The sequence below is a fragment of the Artemia franciscana genome, chromosome 4, assembly GCF_032884065.1.
Source record: "Artemia franciscana chromosome 4, ASM3288406v1, whole genome shotgun sequence".
Classification (NCBI taxonomy): domain Eukaryota; kingdom Metazoa; phylum Arthropoda; class Branchiopoda; order Anostraca; family Artemiidae; genus Artemia; species Artemia franciscana.
In genome coordinates, this window is record NC_088866.1 from 59,123,173 (window position 1) to 59,140,531 (window position 17,359).

The 17,359-nt window shown below is 35.6% G+C and overlaps 1 long non-coding RNA gene across 1 annotated transcript in view; it reads left to right on the top strand.

Moving 5' to 3' along the window:
* Window positions 1-17,359, top strand: part of LOC136026671 (uncharacterized) — a 108,499-nt gene that overhangs the window by 59,839 nt on the left and 31,301 nt on the right. Inside the window, exon 6 of the long non-coding RNA XR_010617386.1 lies at window positions 7,220-7,368. This is a non-coding gene — a long non-coding RNA (uncharacterized LOC136026671). The remainder of the gene's footprint in view (window positions 1-7,219; window positions 7,369-17,359) is intronic.

The following is a 17,359-nucleotide window of genomic DNA, read 5'->3' on the forward strand; positions in this document are numbered from 1 at the left end:
AAAGTGAACGGATTCTTACTTACAAGTCCCTCTCCCGTGATGGACATTAAGTTCACTGGGAACAAATAAATGGGTACACCAACTAGCAAAAGATGCAAATCCTTCATCGCTGAAGATGATTGTAGGCCAACCGATTATTACTTACAAGTTCCCTACTTGTCTTACCACTGGAACCAAATTGGTTTAACCATCAAATACACCGGAAACAAATAATGGGTACACCAACTAGCAAAAGTGGCAACCCCTCATTGCAGAAGATTGCCGATTATTACCTAACAGCCGACTGTTGCTTACAAGTCCTTTATATATCTCAAAAGTTTTATCGGCATAGATTTCGTTTTCGTGTGTACCTTACTACTGAAGTTGTCAACCCCTTGAAACTTTCAAACTGGTATACCTCATGAAGGAATTTTTGTGCCAAAAAATGGATGTCGTATACTTCGATCAGCTCATCAAGAGCTATCGATTACCGTAAAAAAAATCCTATCTGTCTTAGTTCAAAATTTTTTTTTTCCGTAGACCAACTTTCTAACGTCACCACTTAAAAAGGAGGAAAGGATAAGCTCCAATTTCCTTAGCAATGAGAGAACTTTTAAAGTTTATTAGGCTCATCTAATACCATTTCTCTACCGCAATCCCAAGTCCGAAATACCGACTGATAAACACAGCTGAAATCACGAAATGGGTAGAAACAATAGATGACAGCACTCTCGACCCGTGGGAAAATGCCACATTTTTGCTTTGAAAGTGGAGCTTGCCTGCTTGCCTGCTCGAACGGTGCTTTCCACTCGAAAGCAGAAACATGGTTTGATGAAACGAAAGCTTGGCTGCACAACTTTAGATACTCTTCTCTGACATAGGCTATATAACTCCACTTCACTTCGAACACCATAGGTTCTGGCTCGTGGACAAGCAAAAACCATCCTTTTTGGTCCTAGGCAACAGTTCTGCGGAGCTTTCCAAAATGTAATGTCATTCGTCAATCTGGCCTGAGGTCCACACTATCCGTAAATACCGCACAGGTTAAATATTTACCAGTTTCTAGGAATAAGCAGAGATCGGTGGCATAGAAAAAAAAAACTCGGACAAAACCAAAGTGTTGCTCTCGCCACACAATTAGAAGTAGTCGCTCCCCCGATTTGGAGATATCGTAATGAGACTTGGTTGGAAGAAGCTCTCGGCTCTTCCCTCTTCCGACCTCTACACAAGTGTGATATGAGCTCTTGGCTCTTTTTTGCCGTTTATCATTGAGTTAACTGACGCTGTTTGATTTCAAGACCCCCTCTCTCTAACGGATAAAAATCTCAGAAGTTACCCATTAAAACTAAAATGTAACACAACTACAATAATAGTTCTTGGGAATTTGCAATTACTAGCGTAATCGTTTATGTGAATTCGCTCTTTGTCTTTCAGCCAGGAAAATTATATATTTAATAAAAGAAATTTTGTTTTGTTGATAGAAATTTAAAGGAGAATTTTAAGGAGGGGAATTTAAAGGGGACATAAACTTAGTGTGTTACATTAGTATCAATTTTAAAATTTGATAATGTATCTGCCTATTTACAGATAGTCGATCAGTTAGAGCCGAATATTGTCTCGTTGCTTACGGTTCAAATTTTCAAATATTAAAATTTTTCCTTTGACTAAACAGAAGATTTGAGCGAATGCAAACGCCACCTAATGCAAACGGTAAGATATATATATATATATATATATATATATATATATATATATATATATATATATATATATATATATATATATATATATATATATATATATATATATATATATATATATATTTTAAATAACTCACGAGTCTGGCTTGGCTGAATTTCCATTCTGAAATAAAAACAAAAACAGAACAACATATAAAATGCTTGTATGCTTATATAAAACTGGCAAAAGAATGCACCATCCATATTATAAAAACAATCAATAAAGAATTTTAAAACACCAGTATAAATTTTGGTTCAGATTATATGGGCTATAATATAAAAAAAAAAGACTGTGAACTTGAAAAGAGGTCAGTAAAAGCGTAAAAAACAGGAAAATTTCTGTGATAATTTTTCCCGGACACAAGGGACATTTTTTTTTTCGTATCGTGAAGTCAAGCAGCAATTGTTGAGGTGAAGAGGCTTTTCTTTGAATAAAATTCATTTGTTTGGATTTCTTGCAAAATTTGCAGGTGCCAAACTGGAGAAGCATATCTCCATTTACGGGTGCCTTCCTCAGTCAATTGAATTCTTTACGAACCAACAATTATCTTACAGAATTCTCTCTTTTACTTTCTTACATTCGATTCATTATTTAGTTTTTCATAAACATACCTCGTTGATATATATAAATCTTTGACCAATGAGAAGGAGAAACCTTATTCAGGAGTTATAGAAAGGAGATGTGTGCTTTTGCTTTATGAATAGTATTGTTATTTTGAATATACGGTTTTTAAGAGAAGGAATTTATGATACCGAGTAGTTTCAGGGAGGAAGCATAAATTTCAGAAGGCATATAATTAAGAAAAAGAGGGGGGGGGGGAAATTAACCCCAGAAAGGTAATCTTCCCAAAATGTAATGTAGATGGTAAACTTTCTTAAAAATTACTAATTGAAAAAATACTGACTTTCAAAATGTAATTCCAACAAAAAGTTGGAATTATGAAAATAGATATCCAAATAATGTCTTAAACAGCAGAAAAGATTAGTGTCATTTCTCGGAGTTACATTATGTGCATGACTTAGCATGGTATTCACCGTAAAACGGAATTTTTTCGCGGTTTCAGAAATTAGTAGTCATTCGACAAATGCACGCTGGGCAAAGGCTACAGGTTGTTCTTTCCCTTTCCACAGACACAATTGAACGTATTTCACCTTTCACTTCCGTTGTTCGACTGATATCGAGTCTGATCGAATGCTGCTGAGTTTGGAGATAATTAAGGAGTAGATGACATAACTGTTGATGCACTCGATGTTGATCAGCCCATAAAACAGGCACATGGGCTACATGTTGATCTTCCAAACGGTTGACATTGAACTACACAGTCAGTTGAATGTTTCAACACCGCCTTTGGTGTTATTGTAGTATTCAGTGATATCAGGCTTCTGTATTATATGTGTTATACTAGTAAGCCTTATGGCAAGTTGACAGAAACAGAACCATTTTGATAGATTAGCTAGATAAGACACTAGACTCAGCTCCTAATCGAAACAGAACATTCCGGTTCCTGTAATTCTCCCATTGCTCACAAGCAGCTCTGCCAGAATATCCCTTTTTTTTTCATACAGTCCCAATTGTCTTAAGTCGAACATTTTTTCAGAAGCTCGGCTGCAAATGTAACCGATGTCCTGTTGTCAAGTGTGACGTTTCTATTTGTTTCCCAGATAGGCAAACAATTATGTTAAACCAGAAAATTTTCAAGCTAAATTCAGCATTTTCATATGATATATGAGACGAAATTTGCTATGAAGCTTGCAAAAAACGTTTGAAAACTGATCGGACCCCATTGTTCAAAAAAGCTTTGTAATGACGCAGTTTTAATATAGACACAAGTTTTCACGAACAGGTGAGAAAGTTACTTAGATAGTAAAGCTTTTGTAAATTATACCACTAATCCTTAGTATTTCCCCAACCAGTTCAGATAATAAATACCCGATGACAGCACTAGAACTGACTAAGCATAGTATTAGTATATATGGGAGGTGGGTTCCTGCAAAGCTTCCGTTTCCATGGTAACTTGCAAAATGTGTTTTGGTGTCGTAAAATATACGAATTTTTACCCTTCTAGGGTTAAGGAAACACATTGGCATTATTGAGGAAGACATCTCGTTTAATGTTAATTGGGACACTCATTTATTTTTATACAAGGTTTCAACAACCATAAGCTCGTCAGTAATTTTCAATTTTTGGGAAATCTCCTTAGCAAGACGTGGTGTCGAACATGGAGAGTACGTTGGGTTACTCCATTCGGAACAGGGAGGGTGAAACAATGAATATGATATATGACTACTTGTGATTTGTTTGATATAAAAGATAAACCAATTTCACTAGGGAAAGGTCAATATTGAATTCAGTGAAAATTTCGAACTAATACATTGTGATTAACCAAGTAAAATGTTATTTTTGGCTCTTAAATGGATATCTACGTCAGGCGTTAGGCTTTTGAGGAATTTTATCAGTTAAGTTGACAAGATAAGCAATAGAATTAAGGTAAATGTGGAACTGAGACTTCTGAATGCTCCCAGGTCTTTAAAAGAAAGAAGGATTTTTTCTCTGCCAATCAAAAAAATTCTCTGTATAGTTAGGAGAATAAACGAGATCAGAGGAACACCTTCAAAACCAGTATTTTAATAAGGGGAAATGAGATATCTAAAGGACAGGCACTTGCTTTTCTTAGCTTCCCAATTCTTATTTCAATTTCTAATGCGAAAATCACAGAAAGAAAGGGGAAATCATGTCAGCCGGTGCATGATTAGACAATACAAGATGAGTTTCTTAATCAGGGTGCCCCTGAGGTTAGAAATAACCTCCTGAAGATTGTAAATATGATTTACGGAAAAGGGGAAGTACCTTGCGATTTCAGAAAAAAAAGCTTAATTAAACCATTATATAAGACAGGTGTTAAGTGAGTGACTGTGGTATTTATCTAGGCATTAGCCTGGTCTTTGTAGACCGTAAATTACTTAGTAACACGATGATCTTTAGACTGAGAGATGCTATAGACAGGTGTATGAGAGAAGAATAGTTTGGTCTTAGAAAGTGCTTAGTAAGGCAGCTTAGTGCCACAGTGAGTTCTATTAATTGTACAGAATCCACAAAAAGTAGTGATCCAAAAAGTTGTCACACCAAACAGTCTCCTTTTGTTTGTATTTACAGAGTGACTCGAACTTTGATCTTCCTTCTCAGAAGAAAGAATAGTTATTTTAGTAGAGCTGTTACTGTGAATTTCCAAAATCTGGTTAACGTCGTCGTTCACCGGTGACTGTCCGAAATTCCTTTTTCATGCTTGGATTCAATTAGCTTTACGAATCAGTATTTTCAGTCTTATGCAAGCTTTGATATTAAATGTTAGGTTAAATTAAGTTATAAATCTTAGAAATGGGTTAAAAAGCTAACTTAGATTAAACCATCAGACTTTGCATAAAACCAAATAAGTTGACTGGCAACGCTGAAAAATACCAAGGAGAAAAAATGTATGTCGGATATTTACCATGCTCTTGTCTATTGCTCACGCGATTTTTTTCAAGAGCCCAAATACTGATAGTAATGTATCTTCAAAATATACAGAACTGTATCTGGATGTACGAATCTAATTTTCATTTTTTCGTGGAGAAAGATAATTTTGTTTCAACTTGGCTTTTTGAACACGTTTTTCTGGTCCGGTCTCAGCTGTGCCATTCATAAATAGAACAACCTTGTTTTGTATATAATAGCTATAATCATAAAATTGTGGGAATTGATCAATTTTTTTGCTGATTTGGTCATATTGGAATTTCGAAAATAAGTTAATTAGATTCATCCCAAAACAAAAATCAGTTCTTCGTTAGCCCGGCCGAACCTCTTTGGTTTTCCCCTAACGAACTGCCGTATCAATAATTAATTTATTGTTAATTAATTGGTGTTAAAGATGTATGTTCTTCTACCAAAAATTAATTAATTTTTTTGTATGTTAAAGTAAAGAGAGAAGTTGAAAGTTTTGACCTACTGAAGTTTCGTTTTCCTAGTTTATGCATCATATTTTTAAAAAGCTCCTCCAAATACACTGGCTGTTGTTGTTTTCCCATGGCTCTAGAATTATGAAACTATAGCTCTTGACTGAAAACACAAAACATTATTAGGAGCAGATTATTCCTTAGTTAGCCAACAGAAATAAAGTTTGTAAAGCTCAGCATAGTCTTTTGCCCGCTATGGAATTCTCTAATAAACATTTTTAGGTCTCAATTCTCTAATAAACCTTAGTTTTCAGTAAAGTGCTAGTTTATCACAAAGTTTGGTCTTCTAACGCGTGTTTTTAAGAGTCCTCAGTCTAAAAGCAAACACCAATCTGCTGGATATTTGTTGATATTTGTTTTCAGCAAGATATATCTGTATATTCATTTTACAAATAGTTAGGGACTATGTGTCGGTCTTTTAGGAGGGTGTGAGTAGTATATAACTGTGACAGCGGAGATTATCAAATTCAGAAAATGTTTCTGATTGGTATCTAACTAAATACTTGTTTTTCTATCTGTTTTTTTTCTTTCCTATGCTATAAGTTGTAATGCTTGCGTAATTCTAAATTGAGAAAATCTCGATGAGATCTTTGTAGCTTAAAACAGTTAAATTTTGCGCTACTACCGAAGAAAAAGTGACCAACGCCTGATCTGGTATTTGACGTTTCTTCAGTTCCTTTGGTGTAATTGTAAGGCAATATTAGCATAGTAATAAGCACTGGGTCTCAGTTTCTGAAACTAACAAATTTACTAAGTTAATGACAGAAAACAATATCGGCAAGATTGGTCGAACTCTAGATGGAATTAGTGATATTATTTGACGCTAGGACCATTTTCCAGACCCTGTTTCTGAAGTTGCTAAAAATTTTATTTTATCATTAATTTGGCTACTATTTATTTATATGCTTGGATAATCCTCTCAATACCATGTATATAAAACACTGAGTTATGTCTTCTTGTTTACTTTCTGTACTCTACATTTTTAAAGTAACTGGATACCCTGTGGTTATTTTCGTCTATTTTTATTTTTGTTTCGTTTTTAGTACTTTCTTTTTGTTTGTCTTCTCCATTAGATGTTTTCGAGTTTTGTTTCGAGTCTTTTGTTGCGAAACAATGCGAAACACTATAGACAGTGGTCTATAGTCGAACAATAAAAAACTACTTTTTTTGCGGTAAAGGGATGGTGTGATTGAATTCCCCTGTCCAGGTACGTACGCAGGAATGTGTTTTGGGGTACACAAATCTTTCAAATTCCTTATTCTGTGGTAGGTATAAGAAGACTATGTGAAAATAAAATCAAATCGTGGGATTTTTTTGGGGGGGGGGGCTGGATCCCACCCCCTGCGTACGTGCCATCTTACGTCTCCTGCTCAACATTTCGTTTCATCAATTGTGTTTCATCTGTTGAAAAAAAACTTATTCGTTGATCACCGTACCAAAGCAAGGTATATGAGGCAAGCCCGGCAGTAAAATGTGTCTGTTTACTTCACATATATTACATACCTTTTCAGGCGCAGAATTCTCACCGTGATATAAAAGAAGCACACCTTCAAAAATAGAATAACAATGTCAATAGAAGCTGGAAATGGTCGTTTCATGATATTTAAGAGAGAAGAAGAGACTCAGCGACACCCAATGTGATACCAATGGCTGATATAAGGTAGTAGACATTAATCTGGAAAGCAAATTTGCATTATTTGTCTGATAACAGTCGATGAATATTGGGTCTCTTGGATGTAAACAGGGGGATGAGATTTTTGGAAACTTGATTGAAAGCTGAAATTTAATTAAATGTGTTTGACTTGCAATTATCTATTGCTATTTTAGCATATTATTTGCTGCTGTTAGAATCGTTCTCTGATATTCTCCCTCTAAAGATTTTTTTACTTTTGGAGTTATACTAGAGATTAGGTAGAGGCTATCAATTTTGGTGTCACGGATATTTAACAAATATTTCTTACTTAGAATTTTGTTCTTATAAAATTTTTCTTACTTAAAGACTGAGGACAAATTTGTACAAGCTATTCTTGAGTTAAATCCTAATAACGGTAAAGGGTGAATTGCCGTTTATCCTTGAGTTAATTCACACTATTTGATTTCAAGACCCCTCTGTTTAACGAATAGAAATCTCAAAAGCCGCCCATTAAAACTAAAATGTGAAACAACTAGTATAATAGTTCTTGGGATTTTACAATTACTTGCTAAATTGTTTATTTGAACTCGTTCTTTGTCTTTCAGTCAGGAAAATGATATATGTAATAATAAAATAAATTTCGTTTTGCTGATAGAAATTTAAAGGCTGATAGAATTTTTATGAAGGGAGCCTAAAGGGGATATAAGAAAGGGGGATCTAAAGGAGGCATAAGCTAAGCTTGTTACATTATTGACAATTTTAAAATTTGATTGCTTGTTTGCCTTTTTATAGATAGTTGATCAGTTAGACCAGAATAATGTAACTTTGCTTACGCTTCAAAGTTTTAAGTAATTGCAAACGTTAAGATAAAATGTACTTTAGATATAACTCACAAGCTTGCATGGGTTGCATTTCTATTATGAAGTAAAACCAAAAGCAGAACAACATATTAGAGGCTTAAAACACTTCTATATGTAAAACTGACAAAGGAATGCACCGTCATTTTATAAAAACAAATCAATAAAAATTTTGAAAACACCCATTTATATTTTGAGCCATATTATATGGACCAAATAATTTCTTATATGAAAATGAAAAGACTGTGAACTGAAGGTCAGTACAAGCGTAAAAAAGAGGAATTTTCTTCTATAATTTTTCCCGGACACAAGGGACACTTTTTTTCGTATCTTGAAGTTAAGTGCTGTTCTTTGAATAAAATTAATTTGGTTGAACATCTTTGCGAAATTTGCGGATGCCCAACCGTAGAAACATATTCAAGATGCGGACGGACAAACGAGTATCTCTAGTGAATAAATATGTTCTATTCTATATTAAGAAGCGATTAGATTACAGAAAATGGTCCTTATGCACTCAAAAGCTCTTCCAACTCCTTAAGCCCCATATAACTTATCATTTATTTATATAACTTATCAGTATCAGTTCAGAGTTCAAAGTGTCAATATCTAAATTGGATATTGCATGGACATTATTAATTCAGTAAGTTTTATGTGAAGAAACTCAAAAATTTCGCAATAGGGATTATAGTGACGCATAATCCCTACTATACTTATTGACCTACATAAAGGATTCTATTGCATTATAAGCTTAATGGAGCGCTAAAGGCGATTTTATTTTTTTGGCCTTGCTTATTTAACCCCAGACCTAAGGAGTGAGAAATGTCAATATTTATTTGTCCTGGTTGTGGTCGATCTTGTGGCAAGGGGATTACCCTGCAATGCACAAAATGTCTCGAGATGTTTCACCCACAGTGTGCAGGCATTTCCCCAATTGAGCGTAAAGAAAAACCGAATTGGATTTGCTTAATCTGTTCAAATAACGATGAAGTACATTAATCTTGCATCTCTGATAATAATCCCTGTATATCCCCGATAATCAGCAGTCAAAAATCCATTCCCGCTAATACTAATTCTGTAGCTGAAAATTCATGCAGTCGAAGCGTGGACCTGTCAATCCAGTCTATTTCAAGACCAAATAAACATTCCACTGAGATAATTGCAAGTGACAATATATCTGACGTCACAAGCCAGCCAGTCAATGCATGCGATTTTGATAAGACTTTTGTGTCAGAGACAGGAATTTCGCATGTCGTAGTTAATTCGATATTATTCTTCGCTCTTGATTCGTTGAAAGCAGGAATAAGTGTTGATGAAATATCTAACGCAATGGCAGGATTCTATCGTTTAGAGGAGTTGAATGTAGCAAAAACGCTGCTCGCATGTCTGTGTCGTAAAGCTGGTAGATTGCAAGAAAGGAGAAGAAAAACAGCTGAAAAGACTACTGCCTCGGACATAATGCGTTTTATCATAGAACTTGATTCGAAACAGTTCATATGGCCTGTAATCGTCCCACGGAGCTTTAATGAATGTCCAGTATTAAAGCCTGACATCAGCGTCCGGCTTGATAAACTTGTTTATGACTATTCCCGAAAGCTTGAAAAAACACTTTCTTCTATTGAGCGTATCGAATCTAATTTAGAGAAAAAAATAACGCCTGGCAATGATCTTGATCTCAATCCCCCCACTGTGCCCCACCATGAATGGCCGCCTCTCCCACTAAAGACTGTCCCATTAGAGACCATAGTGATAAAAAACCCACCCACTCTCCTACTGAAGGATCCTGTCTGCCGCAAGAAAGAATTTGATAAGACAGGGTGTGCAAATATTCGTTATGTTAAAGCAACTAAGGATAGTGTTATGGTATCGGTACCATGTCAAGATGCATCGAAGCTCAGTTGTGATCTAAAGGTTAATTTTCCTGAAAGCATAATAACTTCCAAGCCTCGGCGATTTTTTGGAATTATCAGGAGTGTGGACATTGATTTTGATGTTAGTGCCTACGCATTGGACTTTCCGGGTATAATCGAGTTTAACCGGCTAGGAAAATCGCAAACTGTAAGAGTTATTTTTCAAACTGAAGAATACCTGCATTTTTACATCAAACATGGCATCAAATTCGGTTATGAGATTTTCCGAGTGGAACGTGATCGTATTCAGCCTAGGCGTTGTTTTAAATGTCAAAGTTTTAACCATGTTCAAAATCAGTGTAAATCTGAATGTTTCAAATGTGCCCGATGTAGCGGTAATCACATTTCGACTAAAGACTCCCCATGTCAAGCGCCAGTTAAATGCGCCAGTTGTGGCTCGAATGATCATCCAGTTTACAGCTTTAGGTGTCCGATTTTAAAGAAATTTTGTAAATGAATGTATTACTTTGTATTACGTCTTTTAATTCAAATGGTGTGTTAGGGAAATTACCTGTACTTCATAGTTTTTTGAATGAAAAATCATCGTTATTATGTCTTCAGGAACACCACCTCCTTGATCATTCGTTGAATCTGCTTTCTAGTCTGTCCACTGAGCATGACATTTTTGCTGTTCCCGCTACACCGACTGGTGGACGTCCCTCTGGTGGTTTAGCTACTATTTTACCCAAGTCTCTTAATGCAGCTATTCTAGCAATTGATACAAATTTTTTAGCTTGTAGTTTTTCAAACGTAGTTTTAATTAATTGTTATTTTCCGACTGATTACCATGATGATATTTCTTTTGATGCGTTTACTCAATGCTGTTTTAATCTTAGTCGTTTTGTCTCTAGTTTACAGTCAAATTTGCGTACTTATATTTTAGGTGATTTTAACTGTGATCCAAATATAGCAAATGAAAGGGGTACAATTTTATTTTCTTGTCTTCCTAATTTTTCTGTTTTACCGAAGTCCCAGGATTTTACTTATATTCATTGGAGTGGTAGTACAACTAATATTGATCATGTTTTTTCTTATAACCCAAGTGATCCTTTGCCTGTGGTTACTGTAATCGAAGATTTCCCCGTTAGTGACCACATGCCGCTTCAGTTCCTTATACCCCCTTTGGCTTCTCGTCCTTCCCCAGTTCGTTTTTCTGGTAATAAGCTTCCTAAATTTTTTGATCGGGTTGATTGGAATCCAAATTTTAGACCGCTTTACCAAGAAAGAGTTGGGACTTTAATTGATAAAGTCTATATCCCTGATAGTTTGGATTCAATGGATAGTAATCCCTCTTTGACTATTAATTGTCTTTATTTTGAATTAATCCATTGCTTAAAGTATGGTGCTGCGGCAGTTTTTCCTACTAATAGGATAAGATTGGGCGCGCAGAAACCTTTTTGGAGCCTCAATCCTTTTTTGGTAAATTCTAATAAGGCGGCTAAACAAGCGTATTGGGAATGGCGAGCCCTCGGTAAGCCAAGAGACTCGCATCCAGTTTTTTTGCTAATGAAAAAGAGAAAGGCTGAATTCCAAGCAGAGCTCCGTCGTCATAATAACCTGATCATAGAAGAAGCTTCTTCAAACATTGATAACGACAAGGACAAAAATCTCCTTTGGAATGTTCTCCGAGGCAATAGGCGGATTAACATGCCTGATACTAATTCCACACCGTCGCTAAAAGAGTGGGAAAATTATTTTTCTAAGTTGTCGACTTCGTACGATTCTAACAGTGTTGTGTTGCAATTAGATGAAAGGTTGAAGAATTTTTCAACTGATTACAGGATTACTGAGGATATGTTACGTGGAGCAATCAAAACGTTAAAGGCGCAGTCGGCTAAGGATCATGATGGCTTATTTGCTAATCACCTCAAACTTGCTCCTTCTTCTTTTCTTATTACTCTACTGGCATTTTTCAACCTTTTACTTACTACTGGTTTAGTACCATCGTCATTCTATATTGGCATAGTTACGCCTATTCCTAAGAGCGGGAAAAAAGACTTGTCATCTTGTAGCTCCTGGAGGCCAATTACTAGGGGTTCTATGATTGGGAAAGTGTTTGAGTTGTGTTTGAAGGATCTTCTTGAAATTCTTGACACTGGTTCTAATCAAGTTGGTTTCAAGAGAGGTTTGGGATGTGACCATGCCCATGCATCTTTCAGCAAAGTTATTGAAGAAGCGAGAATCTCTGGTCAACCGCTATACGCCCTCTTGATTGATATCAAAGGGGCCTTTGATAACATTTCTCATGCATCCGCTCTGCTCACTTTAATCCATGGTGGATTGCCCCTAGCTGTCATACGAGTCCTTCGCTCTTGGTATTCTGGTTTAAAGATCCGTATCTGTCCGAGTTCGTCTTCATCTCAGTCCAAATTAATTCAAGTGGGTAGAGGAATTAGACAAGGAGGAATTATTTCTCCTTATATATTCAATTCTTGTTTAGCTACTGCCCTTAATTCTCTTTCCTGCTCGTTTGTTTCATTATCTCGAAATCTGTCTTACATTGCATATGCTGATGACATTATCCTTCTAAGCCGGTCCAAGTCTAGTCTTGTTTCTAATTTTAATATTTTAATTAATTGTTTAAAAGGTTTGGGCCTTTCTATCAGTTTTGAAAAATGTCAATTTTTTGTTGTAAATTGTTTAGAGGATAATGTCAGGGCGACTCTCGATTGCGGCAATGGTGTTATTTTTCAGTCGTCGCCAATAGTCACTTATTTGGGATTACCTTATGCTGCTTCGAAAAGAGATTTCAAACCAGTCCTGGTTCAGCATGTTCAGATGAAACTACGCAAGGCATTTGGTCTTTTAATTCGTTTTCGGGGTCTTTACCGTCGGGACGTCCTTGGTCGTATGTATAGCGCTGTTGCTCTGCCTCACGTATTGTTCCCGTCCCTCCTCTTCCGAAATTTCAGACCTTCTGATCTTTCGCCCATTAAAGTTGCTTATTTTAAATTTTGTAAATTTTTACTTGGTTTCCCCCTTTCTTTTAGTAACACTGAGATTGTTTTAAAGCTTAATGTGAAGGATCCTGTAGTCTGTATAAAGAAAAAATATAAAACATTTGAAGATAGGGCGAAAATTAGCCTTTTAGGCCACAATTTATTTCCGTTTTTTAGTAACAGTTCTGGCTCTTCATGATTTATAGGCTAATCTATTTAGCAAGTGTTTTTTTTTTTTTTTTTTTTTTTTTTTTTTTCTTTTTTTTTTTTTTTTTTTTTTGTAAGTGTTCGATCAATATTTGATACGTTTTGATTGTAAGTGTTATCAGTTGTTTTTTCTTTATATTATATTGTAGCATACTCCTCATTTTTTGAGGGAAATAAAGAAAATAAAATAAATAAATAAATTTAATATAATTTCCATCCATTCCTTCCTTATATACCACACCCAAAAAATTCTTTCCTCAGTCGAATGAATTCCTTACAAACAAACAATTAATTATTTTATGGAATTCCTTCTTTTACTTTCTTACATTCGACTCATTATTTAGTTTTCTCATAAACATACATCCTTAATATATATAAATCTTTGACGAATCAGAAGGAGAATCCTTATTCAGGAGTTTTAGAAAGGAGATAGGGTATTTAGCTTTATGAGTAATATTGTTATTTTGAATATACAGTTTTTATGGCACTTGGTATTTAGCAAGTGACATATAGCGTTCGTAATTTCTGTCCATCAGTCTGTCTCTGTTTGTTAATCGGTCCCAGTTTTGCTAGCTTAGGCTCCTTCAGATAATCAAGGACGATGACAGTTGGTAGGTGTATCAGAAACCAGACCAAATTGAATTAAAAATAGTCGCTTCCCCAATTCGACCATCTGGGGCGTGGATCAGGCGAACCAGATAATTGAGAAGAATTTTGTTTTCCGATTAAACAAAGGATTGTTGGTCTTAAATTTGGCTTGTTGGTCTGGTGGCGTGATTCTCGTTTAGGGTGCGAGAGGTCTTAGGTTCGAATGCAGGCCTACCCCAATTTTTACTTGAAGGAGATCTGGAACTAAATACATGATTAATTCAGCGATCGCTAAAGTTAGCCGGCGTATCAGGGACCGGACCAGATTAAATTTAAAATAGTCGCTTCCCCGATTTGACCATCTGGGGAGGGGGGGGGGAGTGAACCAAATAGTTTGAGAAAAGTTTTATTTGTCGATAAGAGAAATGATTATTGTTCATACATGTGGCTTGCTGGTAGCATCATTCATGTTTAGGGTGTGAGAGGTCTCAGGTTCCAATCCTGGCCCACTCCGATTTTTACTTGAAGAAGATACGAACCTAGATACATGATCAGTATAGCGATCGCTGAAAGTTGGTTGACGTATCAGGGACCAGACCAGATTAAATTTGAAATAGTCACTTCCCCGATTCGACCATCTGGGGGGGGGTGGTGGTTTAAGGACTGTTGATTCGGAAAAATTAGAAATAATTAGGTTTTTTTAACTTACGAACGGGTGATCAGATCTTAATGAAATTTGATATTTAGAAGGACTTTGTTTCTCAGTTAATTCATTGTGTTGTAATAGAATATGCCGAATGCGTTTTTTTGACATTTGTCGTCTGCATACCATTCTAGTGTTTTATCTATTCCTCTTTCTAGCTGTATTTCTGTGGTAATTCCTTGCAATTAATACAACCATTGCACTCACAGTTGCCAGAAACAAAGACATAGAAACAATAAAAAAAAAATTAAGAATGCTCATTTTCGTATTTTTCCTAAAAGACCTTTTCTAGACTGACCACTGGGTCAATCTAGAAAACAAATATTATTTATTGCAGCTTTGGTTGATGTATTTTACTGTAATTTTTTGTGCTCAAACTTTTGTTAATACTTTCTTCTGAGCGTTATTTCTCATCTCTTATTTTTAAGCAGACATTTAACCTTCCCTCATTCCTTCACTGAAAAAAAAAAACCGAAACAAGAATGAACATGAGCCATATAGTTCCAATGTCCTTGGATCACCTGAATTTTGGCTGATTTTTTTTGCAACTGTTGGATGTGTGGTATGTATTTTTTGTTGCAATTTTTGTTTTTGAGTTTTCGGTAATACTTTATTCCGAGAATCATATCTCATCTTTTATTCTTAAACTGGTATTTAGCCGTCCTTGATTCTATTATTGATAACAAAATTGTTACGCTGATAACAAGAAGCTTGTGCGTAAAAAAAATGGTGATCTATTTAAATGAAAACTAGTTACCACTAACAAATAAAAAAAGATAACACAGTTTTTGATTAAAACATATAGATTTTTTTTTACTGAATGTCAAAAAGCCAAAAGTTCAACCTTTCTAATCTCACGGGTTGATTGTTCCTACTTCGAATTTCCACATGACAAAGATGCTCTCTTATTTCTGGCTAAAATACTTCTGGTTTACTCTCTAGCCAAAATTTTGGCTATAAATAAAAATTAAATAAAGTAGGCTGTGATAAAAACATATTCATAAATTTATTAGGTTTTAAAAGTATCATAGAGGTTGTGTTTGATAAGGAAAAACACAGTTCTTCAATTTTTGTGTCTACGTTTGACTGTCATTTTGAAACAGAAGTTTTTTCTTCACTCTTATTATAACAGCATAACTGTTTTCACTTATTAAGTTTGGTATACCTAAGTTTTAACTAGTATTTATGTTATTACTAATAACCCTTAATAGTTTGACCATTCGTTTCGCTTATGCCAGCCCTGAAGAAGTTAGGGTAATCATCAATTTTAAAATTGTTTTGAAAGAAGGACGAACTTGATACACTACTGTTACGGGGGGAGGGGGGTATTGTTAATAATGTTACAGGGGGGTATGTTGATAATAAAACAATATGGGAGGTTCAACTTAAAATGACGTTATGGGAGTGAAACGAGTGAAAGATTAAGATCCTACAGGGGTTAAACAAGTGAGAGATTAAGATAGAGGGACGCTGTTGATAATGCCCAATCTTCTCAGTAATATAATCATCTTGGGGGTGGATGGGTCTTGGTTTATCGCATAGATTCCCTATAAAGCGTTTCTAAAGACCACGGGAATTATGCCTGGCATCTGGATTCATAAACTAAGATGATAAAATCACAAATAATAATTTATTTCAGTGCTTACATACAAATTGTACAGTAGGTGTAATGCAACAAATTGAAAACTGAAACATGGATAAACTCAGGCTTAGGTACAAATCAATATTGTCTTAAAATCCTACCCAGGCTAGTTTTTCACTTCCACCCGTCTAGAAATTGACTGCCAAATTTCTTCAGTCTTTTTGTATATATTCACTAGTTGTGGGAATTTTGACCTCCCTGTAAACCAGGATCTCACGACTTTGCAATTTCGCTATGGAACATATATTCAGCATTTAATTAACGTATGCTTGTGATGTCGATTATGAACTTTGCTGGAGTCACGAAGTAGTGAGATAGTATAAGATTTATGTGACGCATACTCAAATTTATGGAACCTACATTCAGCATATAATTAGCCTTTGCTTTTGAAGTCGGTTAGGAACTTTGCTGGAGTCACTAAGTAGTCAAATGCTATTTTTTGGCACTTGATATTCACCAAGTGACATATAGCGATCACAAATTCTGTCGGCCTGTCGGTCTGTCTTTCCCAGTTTTGCTAGTTTAGGCACTTTCAGATACGCTACGACTATGAAATTTGGCAGGCGTATCGGAGAACAGACCAAATCAAATTGGAAATAGTTATTTTTCCTATTTAAACATCTGGGGAGGGGGAGGGGGTGGGACGGTTAATTTCGGAAAAATAAGAAAAAATAAGTGTTTTTAACTTGCAAACGGGTGAACGGATCTTAATGAAATTTGATATTTAGATTGATATTGTGTCTGAAAGCTCTTATTTTTAAATCCCAACATTTGGGGGAGTTGGAGGGGAACCTAAAATCTTGGGAAACACTTAGTGGAGGGATCGGCATGAAACTTGGCGGAAAAATAAGCCAATGTCCTATATACGTGATTGACATAACCGGAACGGATCTGCTCTCTTTGAGGGAGTTGGGGGGGGGAGGCTTAACTCTGAAAAATTAGAAAGAATGAGGTATTTTTAACTTGCGAATGATTGATCAAATCTTAATGAAATATCATATTTATAACGACCTCGTAACTCAGATGTCATATTTAAATCTCTACCGGATCCAGTGTGGGGGGAGTTGTGGGGGGGGGGGGTGGCTGAAATCTTGGAAAACGATTAAAGCGGAAAGAACAAGCTGAAATTTTGTGGTAAGGATAAGCCAAAGTCCAAGATACATGGCTGACATAAA